Source organism: Seriola dumerili, unplaced genomic scaffold, assembly GCF_002260705.1.
Source record: "Seriola dumerili isolate Sdu_G_001 unplaced genomic scaffold, Sdu_1.0 BDQW01001815.1, whole genome shotgun sequence".
Classification (NCBI taxonomy): domain Eukaryota; kingdom Metazoa; phylum Chordata; class Actinopteri; order Carangiformes; family Carangidae; genus Seriola; species Seriola dumerili.
The window spans coordinates 810,435-824,939 of record NW_019176070.1 but is presented as its reverse complement, the minus strand read 5'-3'; positions in this window follow the sequence as shown (position 1 = coordinate 824,939).

Genomic DNA, 14,505 nt, shown 5'->3' with positions numbered 1-14,505 from the left:
TACATTGCCTCTCGTTCAGTGTGTGTTGGGATAGATGCCAGTCTCCCCTGCAGCAAACAGCAGACGTGTTCTGGATGGCTCTCTTCATTCTTCTCTGCAGTAACAAATAAGTTTTATTGTGTTTTTCTTGTGCTAGAAACACAGAACTTTATTCAATGTTGCTGACTCCTCATCGTGTCAGATCAAGCCTCAGACCTCAGTCTGAGTGAGAAATGAGAAGCACAACAGGGAACATCCCAGCTGCAGGGACTGAAAGTGAGAGCAACAACACTACTGATCCAACGACACACAGGACAAGCAGGAAGAACAGCCTGATGGGAGACGAGAGAGCAGGCAGGAACACCTTGAAAGAAGCCAGTGATCATCTATGCCAGCGGTGGACAGAGCAACAAACCCTGATCAGTTTCTGAAGGATGAAAACCTGGGAGCCAAAACCTTCGCTTTGAAACGTCAGCAGGAATGAACACACTGGTTAAGTCCTTCACAGAGAATCTGTTACTTCAATATATTGTGTTTATGTTGTAGAAAATATTACTAACACCTGAAGGTTTGTTTCTTTCCTCATCTTCGTATCTTCATATTTACGAGAGAAAAGAGAAGATGAGAGGAGACGAGGAGACAGCGTGCAATGTGAACTCTCTCATCAAAGAAAGATAAGTACTTGCTTACTTTATGTTATTATCAAAATAATCTATTTTTTCCCCCTATATTGTTGCATACTTCTTCCATTCTGAAGAGTTCTGAAATGACAAACTATTATTCTCCCTTATCTGCCATTTGTGTTTTAGAGAAAGAGAAGAGGAGCCGAGACAACAGGACACGGAGATAGCATACACTGTGAACCATCTTATACAAAAAGATAAATACATTTACTCTAATTTATTATCTAAGTTATTTGAATTCTTGAACAGTTAAATATTTTTTTGTGGTGGATGAAGTTTTTTATTAACTATTCGCTCCGCTTGTCTGTCGTTTGTCTTTTAGAGAGAGGAAGAAAGGAGTCCAGACTAAGACCAAATAGCAAGGAGACAGCGCGCACTGGGAAACCTCTTATACAAAAGATAAATACATTTACTCTAAGTTATTATCTAAGTTATTAGAATTCTTAAACAGTTAAATATGAAATATTTCTTCTGGTGGCTATAGTTGTTTAGTAACTATTGTCTCCGCTTGTCTGTTGTTTGTTTTTTAGAGAGAAGAAGAAATGAGTCCAAACCAAGACAGCAAGTGTGCACCGTGAACCCTCTAAGATAAGTATACATTTATTCTCTGATATTATCAGAATGTCTTGGATCGATAGTTTTTCTGTGAACCTCTGAATTTATTAACTTGTTATTTCCTCTTGTTTTTTCTTTGTCTTTTAGGAGAGAGGAGACAGGCACCGTGAATCGTCTTATATGAAAAAGATAAGTATATATTATTCTGTTACTATATGAATTTCTTTTTCTTTTTGCTTCACTGTTGAAGTTATTAACTGCCATTGTTGACAAAGGACAAAGTAATGACAAATCTCTCATTTGTCTTTTATAGGGACAAGAGGAAGCAACTGGAGGAGGAAAAAAGAAAGCGACCAGCAGAGACTAGAAGAAAGGAGACGACATTCACCCTCTCATTTAAATATATATAAGTATTAATTTATTCTATGACATTATAGTTCTTTTGTATCCAGTTGCTTAACATGTAATAATTGTTATTTTCCCTTATTTGCTATTTGTGTTTTAGAAAGAGGAGAGGAGAAGATACAAGGGGAAAAGGAGACAACGTTCTCTGTGAATCCTCTTATTTAAAAAGATGAGTAATCATTTATTTATGTTATTATCGGAATGAATGCAGTGAAGAATACCTGCTCATGAAGTTGCTGAGATTTTTAACTGTCCGTCTTTATCTGTTTTTTTCTCCAGATGTCTCCTCATCTGCAGCAGCAGCATCACAGTAGATCATCCCATCTGTCATCACACACAAAACCAGTCCAGTCTCACACAGTCTACACATTTATGCATGTTATGTTGGTATGGGATCTTCAAGGAGCTCTTTAAACCCATTTGGTAGAATTTCATTCCTTTGTTCAACTCATTTCATGATAATAACATTGTTTCATCTTTTTTATTATGATCAACTAATCATAAAGGACCTCAATCAACAATGACTGTCTACTTCTAATACGTATTTTCTGTGTAAACACATGAGGAGCAGTTTTTATATTTTTGTCTTGAATAAACTCACATGAAGTTACACTGTGTGTTTGCGTTGATATCAGCTCATGGTTTTAATCGCAGTGTGTTTGTCATGGCCTGTTGTGTCAAACTGATAATCAGGATCAACCTCATACTAAAACTATAAAAGCTTAATGTTACAACTCAGCGTCATACCGTAAAGTCAGTGATACGCTTTATTTCTATAAGGGTTTCTGTGGTTTCAGAGTTTAGTGTCGATTAAATAATAATCTATTTACATCACTGTGTGTTTAAGTGTGTTTAAAACATAGAGTAAATGGTTGAAGGGCTAAAAACTATAAATCATTGTTAAAACATCAGTCAGTTTGATTTCCACAATAAAGGGTCATTTCTTTAAGTCAGTTGAACTGCATGAAAAATTCAAGAACTGAATATTTTGAGCCACTAATAATCAAAATAGTTTTTATTACAAATATGACAAGAAACCGGATGTCAGAAGTGTTGTTTGGTTCCAGGATATTTCTTAAATAGATGTAATTAGGTTCCGTTACTAAATCAAGGGATTTACTACTTCCTTCATAGCACATAAAAATCTGATTGAAAAGTATCCGCAGCTCTATATCTGCGTGCATGCAGTGTTTTCCTCACTGCAGCGTATGTGTGTGCAGCAACATGACTGTCTCCATACCTGCATCTCCTTTCTCTGCGTGGACTGGTGGAGGAGGTCTGGTCAAGATCGGCCTAAAGTGAGATATTACTCCACATGAGGGCAAGCCAAGAAAACCGCAACTGGGAAATAAAGAGACTGTTAAAAAAAAAAAAAGAAAAAAGTTACACTAAAATTTTTTTCATGTGCACAGTTCTTTCCCTTTTTTTTTTTGTGTTCATGTTATTGCTAAACACAGTAGTAGTAGTTAGCTTAAGTGAGAAGTTGCGCCTGTGGTCAGACCTCTGTCTCCTCCTCACTGGTTCAAGCAGAATACACTTCCACCTAGAATACACTCAGACATTTCTACTGTAAAAACATCAGTATTCATTCCAAACAAACCAGGCAATGCAGACATGTCTGCTGACAGGAATGTGCCATGTTTCCACACAGTCCATGTTCAAAGATGAATGTTAAAAGCTCACAGCTAACAAAGATTATACGAACTCTCAAACTGAAAAGCAAAAAATATATCAAGTTGCCAAAAAGTACCGTATGGTCACTTGGAAAATTGCTCCATGTAATTAGCCTGAGACTCAGCTCAGTCTGGCATCATTGGTCCAGCTTGGGTCTCTGTCAGCATCAACATCTGTCAGTATCCAAGCGTAACTTGGCAGAGTGAAGAGTTTTTCAGAGGCAGACACCGAAATCGTTCCACTGATACATGAAAGCAGACACTGCTTGGAGTCAGGTGTCTGGCCAGACTTTCATCAACAAAGAGGTCACACACAGGGACCAACTTCATTTTATTCCACCTACAGAGACCAGGCTGAACCAGACAGGAGACACGGAGGACGGCTGACTCTTTGTGAGCCACCAGGTAACTCATAATACCAGTAGTGACAGGTGCTACTACACTGTCTGAATGAGCTGCTGTCTGTCATCTCTTAAAACAGTGACTACATGGACATTTCTGTTAGCTTCATCATCACCACTGACTGCATCACTGGTACAGATTAAAAGGATTTATTTACCTGCTGGATTTTTCTTGTATATTCCTCGCAACATGGGATTCTACAGAAAGACAAAAAGCTCACAGACAATGTACATTATTATGAAACGATGCACAGGAAAATGCAACAATAACAAAAGAACAAAACATGAGCGTCTGATGTCTCATTATGAAAATCCCTGTATCAGGATTAGCGTCCTGCTAAAGGAAGTTCTGGTAATCTCTCGCGACCTAAACTCAGACATGTTATTGCTTATGTAAACCACACTGAATTACCCTGTATAGAGAGTGTTATACAGAAAAACATTGATCCATGTAATCTCAGTAAACAGTAAAATTTCCTGTTTCTGAGCGAAGTGAGTCAGAAACCTCGTGGTGGTTATAAAATTCTGATCTGGATTTTCAAAGTTATTTTAGCAGCATTCATTAGAGCCATTCACTAACAAAACAAATTGTGGAGACTATTTTTCAAGCAGATTTAAAAAAAAAAGGTAGCATGCCTTTGTTGAAAAGAGATTTGACTTCTGTAATGAGATCTTTTCCAGTTTTCCTGAAATATAAACCACTTACATTTCCTCTGTGTGAAATGATAGTTTGCCTAAATGGTGTTTTTTGCCCCGCTTACAGTAATCCCATCTATTCTAATCCATGACTTCCCAAAGCAAGCAAACAAATCTTCCACACAACTCAACCTCAGTGAGTTTTATGCACTGACCTTCTAGTTTTAGCAGGGGTACAAACCACATGATTGGTGTTTTTGATATTCAAAACACATTCAATTTTCTGATTTTCTGGTTCTTGTAAAACATGTGTAGTCTCACATTTCAAAAACAAACATGACATTAATGGCAAATGACACGCAGAGCAGAAAAGGCATGACTGCACGGTTCGTTGTGATGGAAGTGGTTGTGTGACTGAGCCGTTAGTCACAGCATCAAAGCAGAAATGGTGTTCATGGTATAAAGCACTTACTGGAACCCCGGGTGTCCTGACGGCTCTGTGGGCAGACACACATACCGAATGTACTGGATCCAAAGGTCTGATCTCAGCTCATGTTCTCAATTACCAACCCTTTATACTTCATCCGCCACATTTCCGAGGGCAATATCGTACTTTTTACTCCACTAGAATTATTTGTAGTATTATTTGTAGACTATCTAGTGACTTTACAGTTTAAGATTATACATAAAAACATAATAAATCTATGAAATACAAAACATTGTTAAAGATTAAACAATTGTTTCTCAATATTTTTGGCTCTAAGTCAGTGTCTAATTGGGGCTCCTTGTCATGTCTATGAGATGTTACCAGTTCCCCTCTAAACCTCTCACACGGTTTCATTTAAATAATAATAATTGGCAGAAACAAGTTTAGAAATAAATCCAAAAAATTAAAATGGATTTTTGTATCAGAACTTTTTTTCTTCTTTTCTTTTGCTGTATTAGTCTTCAGTAAGTAAAGGATCTTTCAACGCTGTTGACTAGGGGATATTGCTAATCTCCCTGTACATTTTTGATAAATTACCCAAGGTAATTTTACACAAAATCTATGTAAGACTCTTGGAAAACATTATTATATCGCAATACTTCCCCCATAATGAGTAATTCAACAGATTACAATAAAAGATACAATAAAAGACAGAGCAGAAAAGACTGATTTCTCCATATTGAAGTATTCAAATTTTACAGAGAGAATGTTAAAAAACAAAATGTAAGATCCAGTCTAAGGGACATTTAAACTGACATTAGCATATATTTCTGGGTTTGTTTTTTTTTTCTTTTTAATCTATTTACATTAAACTGTATTGCTAAATAAAGTTGATAAAGTCTGCCATTTTGCATCACTCTTTCCAGGCAGTGGTGAGTTTTAGATTGTTGGTTTCACATACTTCTCTCTATCATTTTGACATGTGGAAAGTTATCTGGCAAGCTGAACAGTTTGTTCTACTGTGGGTTTGATTTTTTGGTGTATTGGTAAAAACAACAACATAACACATTTTCATTTTTTTACTCATTTCACTTGCAAAATGCTGAAAACAAAATCTGGTTAAAATGTGATACCTCTCCCACCGCGTTTCTGAGGACTGTCACCAGTTGAAGTCAAAAGTTGATTATGAGCTGTTTATTGCTCCAAGTCAGTGTTAGGTAAAGACAATAATAATTATCATTCCTACTATTATCATTCCGACTCCACCCTCAACTTCCAGACCTCTCTATCTCTCTCTCGATTTTCCTCTGATGTGTATGCAGATCATTAGTTTTCATGATGGCATGCTTCAGTTAATGCCTCAGTTGTCTGTCACTGCCAGAGGCTTGAAAGTTGACTGCTCCTGATGTTGATCCTTTACTGCTGCACATGTGCTTCAAGGTGTCTAGCTTTTATTTTATTGATAATATCTTTTAAAAAAAACATGTCCAAACTAATCTCTCTTTGTTTTTTAGATTATTTCATAACTCCATTATTACAGAAGTTAACCTGATCGAGGTTGGTGGTTGAAGGGCCTCATCTGTTCTGCATTAGCGCTGCAGCAGACACTAGACTGTTTTTCCTCAGGTTTGAAGGAGGTTTTTTTTTTTTTTTGTTTAAATGACCAGATCCAGAGCAACATATGAATTTCCCAACAATTTCTCCTGGGATTATCGTAGCAGATATTCACTGATGACCCAGTCAGAATAGTAGGATATTAATTACAAACGTATTTGTAGACGTTTCCTTGGCTCATTTTACCTGAAATTCCAGATGTTTGAAAGGAACTATCTTCATTCATTTAAAGCTCATCCTTCTTTGGAACGAGAACGGCTCTCATCGCTTTCTTTTCTCAGTCTTTTTAAGGTCACAGTTACAGGAGTAATTGGTATCACAATAAAACATGAGTCAAAAGATGACTTTTTAATGGAGACACTGTCATGCCTCATTTCTTTCAAGGATTTAACCATACACATGCGCCAAAGGAAACACAGAGGTGGCTGTTGATTTGATTTGAAGTCTTGGGTTATGTTGTCATCATTAACTTATAGGCAGAATCGTGAAGGAGTCGTGAATTCCCTCCTGTTTGCATTAATCTTTTATCTTGTCAGTGCTGACGGCCAAATTTTCATCAGGATAAAGTGGTTCAGTGCCTCTCTTACATTGAGTTTATAAGCATTTTACAAAAAGACAGTAAAACTTCATTAAGGTGTGGTGATGAGGAGACTCACCTAAAGCTTGCCTCTGTTCTTCTAGCTTAACTTCTCATTCAGCATTTCTTTCATAGATCTTTGAGAAAAAATGAAGCAGTTTATTTTCCATATTGTCAAACAAATCAGCGTCGACTGCAGCTGCAGCTATGAGAAATGTGAAATGTTTCTGATTTTAACAAAGTTATACAACAATTACTATGTGAGCATAGAAAAAAACAAACCAAAAAAACAACAAAATCAAACTACAAGCGTAGCAGTGTGTCATTGTAACTTGGTTTCGTCCATAAAATTCCCCAACACTCTCTCCTAATGTTGTGTTTTTAACTGCTAGTTCTATCTCTCTGCTGTTTAAAGCTTTTACAGCCTCAGGCCTCTGTATCCTGCAGTCGTGTCTGAGCTACAACCGCGACCCCTCCACTCAGACGTGTAGCCCACAAACATCTAGAGCTTATGGGAGATAGAGCTCTTTAAAGGCTGCTAAAAAAACATATTGAAGAAACAATATTAATTTTACAAAAGACTATGAATCTTATCTAGACATATGAAGCAGGTCGCATGTCGTACTGTTGAGACAGGCATTGTCACAAATGAGGTTTTCTAACTTGTCACTTTGTCACTCTGTATATCTAGGCTAGCTTTCCCCTTGTTTTATTTGTTTTTGCTAAGTTAGGCTACACACTTCCTGAAGAGAGCTCTGAGCTGCACGCAGAGAGAGCAAATTGATATCATCTCATGTAATCCCCGGTAAGAAAGCAAATATACATACTGTATTCCCCAAAATGCCTGCATGGCTATCCCTTAAAGTTGTTGACCCTATCATCACTCTGGGAAAATGCACGGTATTCTGAACATTAAACATGTGGAATGAACTCTGTCATCACACTTTGTACTGTCTGCTCACTCTGACGATTCATAAATCCGCTGCGGTTGTGTGGTGTGAAGCTTCACAGAGTTTCTCCCTCTCATCTTCACGCTTGACTTTTAACAGACACCTGCCCGGCAGTCAAACGATGACTTAACTCACTTGTGCACTCTTTTTCCATTAAGCTTGATCTCCATCACACCAGAACATGGGCTGGGGAGCTTCTTTTTTTTTTGGACAGGGGGGGGGGGGGGGTTTGGGTCAGCGGTAAAACCAGAATTGGTATTACTGCCACAGCAAGAGAGAGAGAGAGAGAGAGAGAGAGAGAGAGAGAGAGAGAGAGGATGAAGGGGTGTGAAGGAATGCAGCTGTTCAAACAGCGCTTTGATTTAGTGGTCACGTCGCCCAGTGTGACTCACTCTGGCTCAAATACCGTGGAGATCACTCAGACGTTCATCCCTATGGTCCGGTGGTTTTCTGCTCTCTTTCGGCCTGTGTGTGTGTGTGTGTGTGTGTGTGTGTGTGTATATATATATATATATATATGTACATATGTGTGTGAGACCTTTTTAAATGTGCCCAGTATTTGCTGCACCTGAACTTGATGACTTGTGCTCATGTGGTAAGTTAAACCTACATGCACTCTATTTATAAAGCTTGTTATGTACACATGAACCACCTGAAATTCTAAGTATGAAAAGCCAAATGTCAACAACAGAGATAATGCACTAATCAACCTCAAAAACATCCACAGCTTGTGCTAATCTATGTTTTTCCTCGTAGAGCATCTGCTCATGATAGAAGACTTAAACTCCCAGAGAGATGGAGGGATGAGAAAAATGGCTGCAAAAGAATATGGCAGTTTACTCATTTCCCTGTTTTTACTGTAGTCTTCAGCTGACAATGTCCCACGTATGCACAAATACTCCACAACCTTGGGACCAAGTCAAACCACGTGGAATGTGTTACTAAATGTAAAAATTTCATGGGCCATCTAGTTCTAGTCAGTGTGTTTTTCCAGGCAGTGATAAAACATTTTGCAATCAAAGCCTCATACCTTTAGAACAACTCACCACCAGAAATATAATCAGCAATTACTGTGCTTTTTTACTTTAAAGTAACACATGACACCTGTGAATTAAAGGTGCCCCGAGTTATCTTGTAAACAAAGTTTCTGTTTACCCGCCAAAACACATTGTATCATGTATCTTTGAGGCCTGAAAAACCTGTTGTATTTCACCATTTCTTGGCTCGTTTTTCCGACACCTGTGAATCAGTGTGAAACCATCGGCAGAATGTGCATATGCGCAAGAACAAACAAAAACAGGGGCCTGCCTGTAAAAACATTGCTCTATGGCGTTACTAGCGATCAGGGTACCTTTAAACAAATACGTTATTGTTGTGAGGTAAAGTCATCTTGATTTATTTTAGAGTCCAGTGTGTTTAAGCTTCTATTGCTATTAGTTATTGTTTAGGTTTCAGTTTTAATGGTATCAAGTACCGCTGAGTTTACCGCTTCCAGTACAGTTATATTTCATTAGCGTGTGAGCATAAATCTTATTGCCTTATATTACTGTGGAGTCTGCCCATGATCAAGCAGTGCATATGTTATATATGACGACCTATTTTACCAATATGATAGTTATGTTGTTTTTTTGCACTGTAAAAGTCAAACTGGAAAAAGGAATATGTTTCTGTTGGCACGTTAGCTGATAGTCTCAACACCACTTGGCTGAGCACAATACATTAATTTGGGATGCCCTTTGTACCATTGTTCAAAGTTATGGAAAAACTTTCAGTGTGGTCAAAATTGACGAAATTGGAAAATAATTTGAAAATTTCTCCATGCTGTTACTTTACCCATTCAGTAGGGTTTCTAGCTTTTTTATGTCTGCGGATAACGTTTGTTTGTGTTTCATGAATTTGTTCAGAAGTTATTTGCCTTTTAATGAGCCGTAAACGCATACATGTATTCAAGTAAAACTGTAAAGATTCAAATCATCCTCTGATGCAAATTTATTCATAACTTTTTCATCTTAACAGACAAACAGAATTATACCAATCCAAATAACAAATCAAAGTGAAAGTGAAAAGAAAAACATCAATCCGAATTAATCCAACAGGCTGGATGTGAGGCTAAACAACTGGGCTAAATCATGAAGCCAGTAAATTGTGGGAAAAAGAGAAATATTCTCCAGATTAATGCTATGATTTTTAGTTCACTGCTTTTGACGGTGAACATATCACAGGGGATTTAACATGGCGGCAAGCCTGTGTGAGCTGCCAAAAGGCAGATTTCACATTTGGAGAGAAAATCAGATCTGTTCTTCTAGAGAATTCTGTAACCTGTCAGTCAATGAAAGGCATTTTAACAACATAACAAGCCTGAGAGGAGGCCAGAAATATGACAGGAGTAAATAAGTCTTGTTGGCCTGCATGGCAGCCTTTTATAAACCACAGCTTCTTGTACACAGCGACTGTCAGTCAGACCGCTCCCCTCGATCTCTGCTAACAGGGGTCAGTACAATCTAAAGAGCCACTCTGCCTTCCCTTTACTCTCCGACTGTGTCAACAGGCTGAGCGTAAGGTTTCAGTTTCCCCCGGTGCACTTCTCACCTGCGTCTCATTGAAGTCATGCCAAAAATGATAATGTAAAAGTGGAGAGGAAAGTGCTCTGTGTGTGTGTGTGTGTGTGTGTGTGTGTGTGTGTGTGTGTGTGTGTCCGTGGGTTTTTTTCATGTGCACGTGCATGTTAAAATTGCAGGTCAGGTATCCGCCAGGCTTCAATCCAAAAGCTCTGAAACACCACCTGATCTGTGCATGTCTGATTGTGTGTGTGTGTGTGTGTGTGTGTGTGTGCGCGCTGGAGTGTGTGCATCAATGAGAGCCTTGTGTTATCAGGCCTCTGCCCCCACCCCCACCAGTGTGATTGAAATGTAAATTGAAAGTGTCATAAAGCCCATATTGTCAGCCAAACGCACAGTTATGAAGAAATAATAACAGGCTCTTTCATTAGGGAAATGACAGCTCTCGTTTGCTCTGATTTTCCTCCCGGTGGAATGTTTCTGTAATTACTTCAATATTGAGAAACAGAGTCGAAAAAAAGAAAAACATCTGGGATCAATGACAACATTTTCGTTGGATATTAAAAACAATGTTCTTCCTCTGACAGCATTTACTGGTAAGAAAAATAATGTTCTGTAAAACTGGTGTACAATTTTTCCACCTCCAATTTTCCCCTACATAGCTGACATTACAGGTGTCAAACTCGTCTTATTTTTATAAAGGTGGATTCTGAAAGGCCGTAGAACAGAAAGACCATTCACTCCGCATCCAAGCCATACAAAGTGAAATTCTCATAAACTCTGATGCTGTAAAATTCTTACAATGCATCTACAGTATGGACCATATATGCACATAATTAATCTATTTCTATTTTTGTTATATTTGAAAGAATGTCTGACCAAAATGGAATAATAGTGAATCAGACATCATGCGGTCATGTTTCTAACAACGGTACACGAATCAGGGGCTTTTGTCTGGACCACAGGAGTGGAGTCGTGTCAGTGCTGCTGGTTGTTCACCCTATTCATAATGTTCATGACTCACTGTCTGCCTGTGGTGTTATTTTATTTTCTCATTGACCTTTCCTGACCAATTTTATTTTTCTCTTCTCTAGCTTCGGATTCTTTGTAGTTGAAAGCCAATCTACAGAAGAGAACAAAATGGAGCTGGAACGGGATTAGCGGAGATTTGTAATTTCAAGGTTATAAGAACACAATATCCTGTAGATGCTGCTTGAAATGATAACAGATCTAAGACTGAACGCATACGCGAGAGGTGTTTGTCTTGCTTCGTCACTGCGAAAAAGAGAAGTCAATATAATTGACTAACAGTGTCACTTTCCTTTTATGTCACAGAATTGATCTATTGTATCACCTGACACTTACAAATTGGCTCTCAACTGCAAGCCAAGTCTTTGGCACTGTTAATACTGCCGTTGGAATTTACAATAATGTAACTACTTTTTATTTTTATTGTGATGACGTTTATAAGATTGTTTCTTTTCTTTTTTTTTTTTAAATCAACAAAAATAAATATCTTTCCAAGATATAGATGCTCTATACCTTTACATTACTGTCCATTTTCCACACACAAACCATGCAGACCTATCATAATAGAAACTGGTAATCTATGTGTCACTTATAAAAGCTGTCTTAATTTATATTAATAACTTTGTGCTATTTTATAGTAACATTGTCTGCGTTAATGTTATTCTATTTATGTTTTAAGCACATGCACAAATCTGCCTTTTGTATGTGTATGGTTTTTAAACCTGTGTTTTTATTGCAAAGCACTTGTTTGCATGAAAGGTGTTAAAGTTCATTATTATTCATTAATTTAGACAAATTTTCACTTAATAATTGGCACACTGAGAAAGTTTGAAATAACTACCATATATTAACAGACGTAAATCTGTATCTGTACAAATGTTCAGTCTCGCAAACAACATCCAGACAATCAAAGTAAAGCCAAATCAATTACTTTTTGTTATTTTCTAAACGTTGAGTAACTTGTTTTTGGGAACTGAGGTAAAATAAACCATCAGCATAAACATATATGAATACAGTGGACTGTAACCATCACTGCCCCTTCTCCTTTCACTCAGGCCCATCATGATGGAAGTGAGTAAGTAACCAGAGAAGTGTATTTTTATTGACTCTGGACCTCTGCCGTGACATGTCAGGAGGAAGCACCCAGAGGCTGAGGTTAGAGAGAGAAAAGAGAAGCTCTCAGGAATGAAGAATGGGACACTGATACAGGGAAGTTCCTGTGTCCGCAGCCTCGAGGGGCAACGAAGGCTTCATTTCCCAGGCTGGGATGCCTCTGTGTTGCTGTGTGCACGGACTCAGTTCACAAGAGGAGCACGGACTCAGTTCACAAGAGGAGCACATACTGAAAATCTGAATTCGCCATGATAGTTCTGTATTAGTGAGAGAGGTTATAACACTAAGACCCAGGATAGGATGGTGGGTTAGACAAGCTGGTATTAGGGAAAACATGTTTCCTTGGCATAACTTAAAGACCAGGCCCAACTCCCATTAGGGATAAGAAAGTCATATATATCTTGGTTTAGAGGGTATTTTCAGGACACTTAAAAACAACCTGGATCACCGTCATTTTCTTTCTTGCCCTGTCTGGAGACTGTCTCATCTGTCTGCTGGAAGGATTTTAATGAAGACCTGAGTGTACAAATTTATTACAGGACTGTTTTTGTTTTTCTGCCTTGAGGAGGACTTTTATCTGCCAAGGTTGTCCTCTGCTAAATATGATGCATCTGCTCATCTTATAATCTATTCAAAATCTAAATTTTACTTTAAACTGCAAAGTTGGGTACAAGTCGGCTTTTCACATCACCTCTTTAACCGATACGGCAAACTTGTTCGCAGAGGTTTCTTATTTACACATCCAGAAGTTACAGAGCCTCATTGTCATTCATCTGGAGTGGTGTATCTGGCCTCCTGTGGAATATTCAGTCTTTTTTAGCTGTTTTTGGTTTCAATCTCCTGAGGGAAATAGGGAAACACAGGCTCTTCAGCTGCTAATGAGTGACCTCTTTCACATTGTCATTTGATATCATTATCAAAATATCAATTACAGCTGCTTTAACTAAATCAATTAACTTTGTGCGCTAATAATGGATTCAGCCCCTCAGACAGTATAATTTGAGGTCATGAGTTGATTTAAGCCCGCAGTCTCTCTTTAGTTTGTGTGTGTGTGTGTATCTTAAAGTTAACCGATGAAACCAGACACAAGAACCGACTGAGGATGTGTGTAGTATCTGACGGCATAAGAAAAATATTTCCACATTTTATACTGGTGATTGCGTTATGTACAAAATTGGAAAACAGACGAGCAGTCTGTTTTATACAAGCTTTATTTACAATGTCATTTCCAAGTTTTGCAGTGTAGGAAGCACATCAATAGGTCCTCATCGGACAGATGCTATATGAAATCCATCTACCTAGACATGAGTTTTATGTTCTCATTCTCAAATGGCCAGACACTTCCTCTACCACTGTCACATAAAGTATGTACATAGTGTGTTTGTACAAGATCAATATAAAACTTGGCAAATGGAAGGTTATTTGCTACTTCAGTATGTAAAGAAAAGTTTTCCAATGAGTAAAAAAATACAGCAAACACTGCACGCGTCGAGATAAGATTCTGACCTGTTAACAGCCTCGTGTTGTTTGTATCATCTCTCTAATACTCTTTTGACTGGCCCACAGAGGTTAGCAGTCAAGTAACACTAGGAAATACTGGGTACTCATTTTAGATTAGGCATGTAAGTAATACACCACATTATGACTGAGTTTTGGAAACTGCAATCCTCATTTAGTATTTTGTTCTCAAACAGGAATAAGGGGGGATTTTGACTCATAGCTTGAAATACTTCACAAAGGTGTCACTCTTCCTCTCTCTACTGAGAAGAACTTGACATTAATAACATCTGAAAATGGCCAAAAAACTAGCTGGCTGTGAAACATTAGTTTCTCTGGTTATATTACTGCAACTCCCTTGCAATAATCTCTCCCCCACTGTCTCATCATTTGCATCAAGGTAATAAT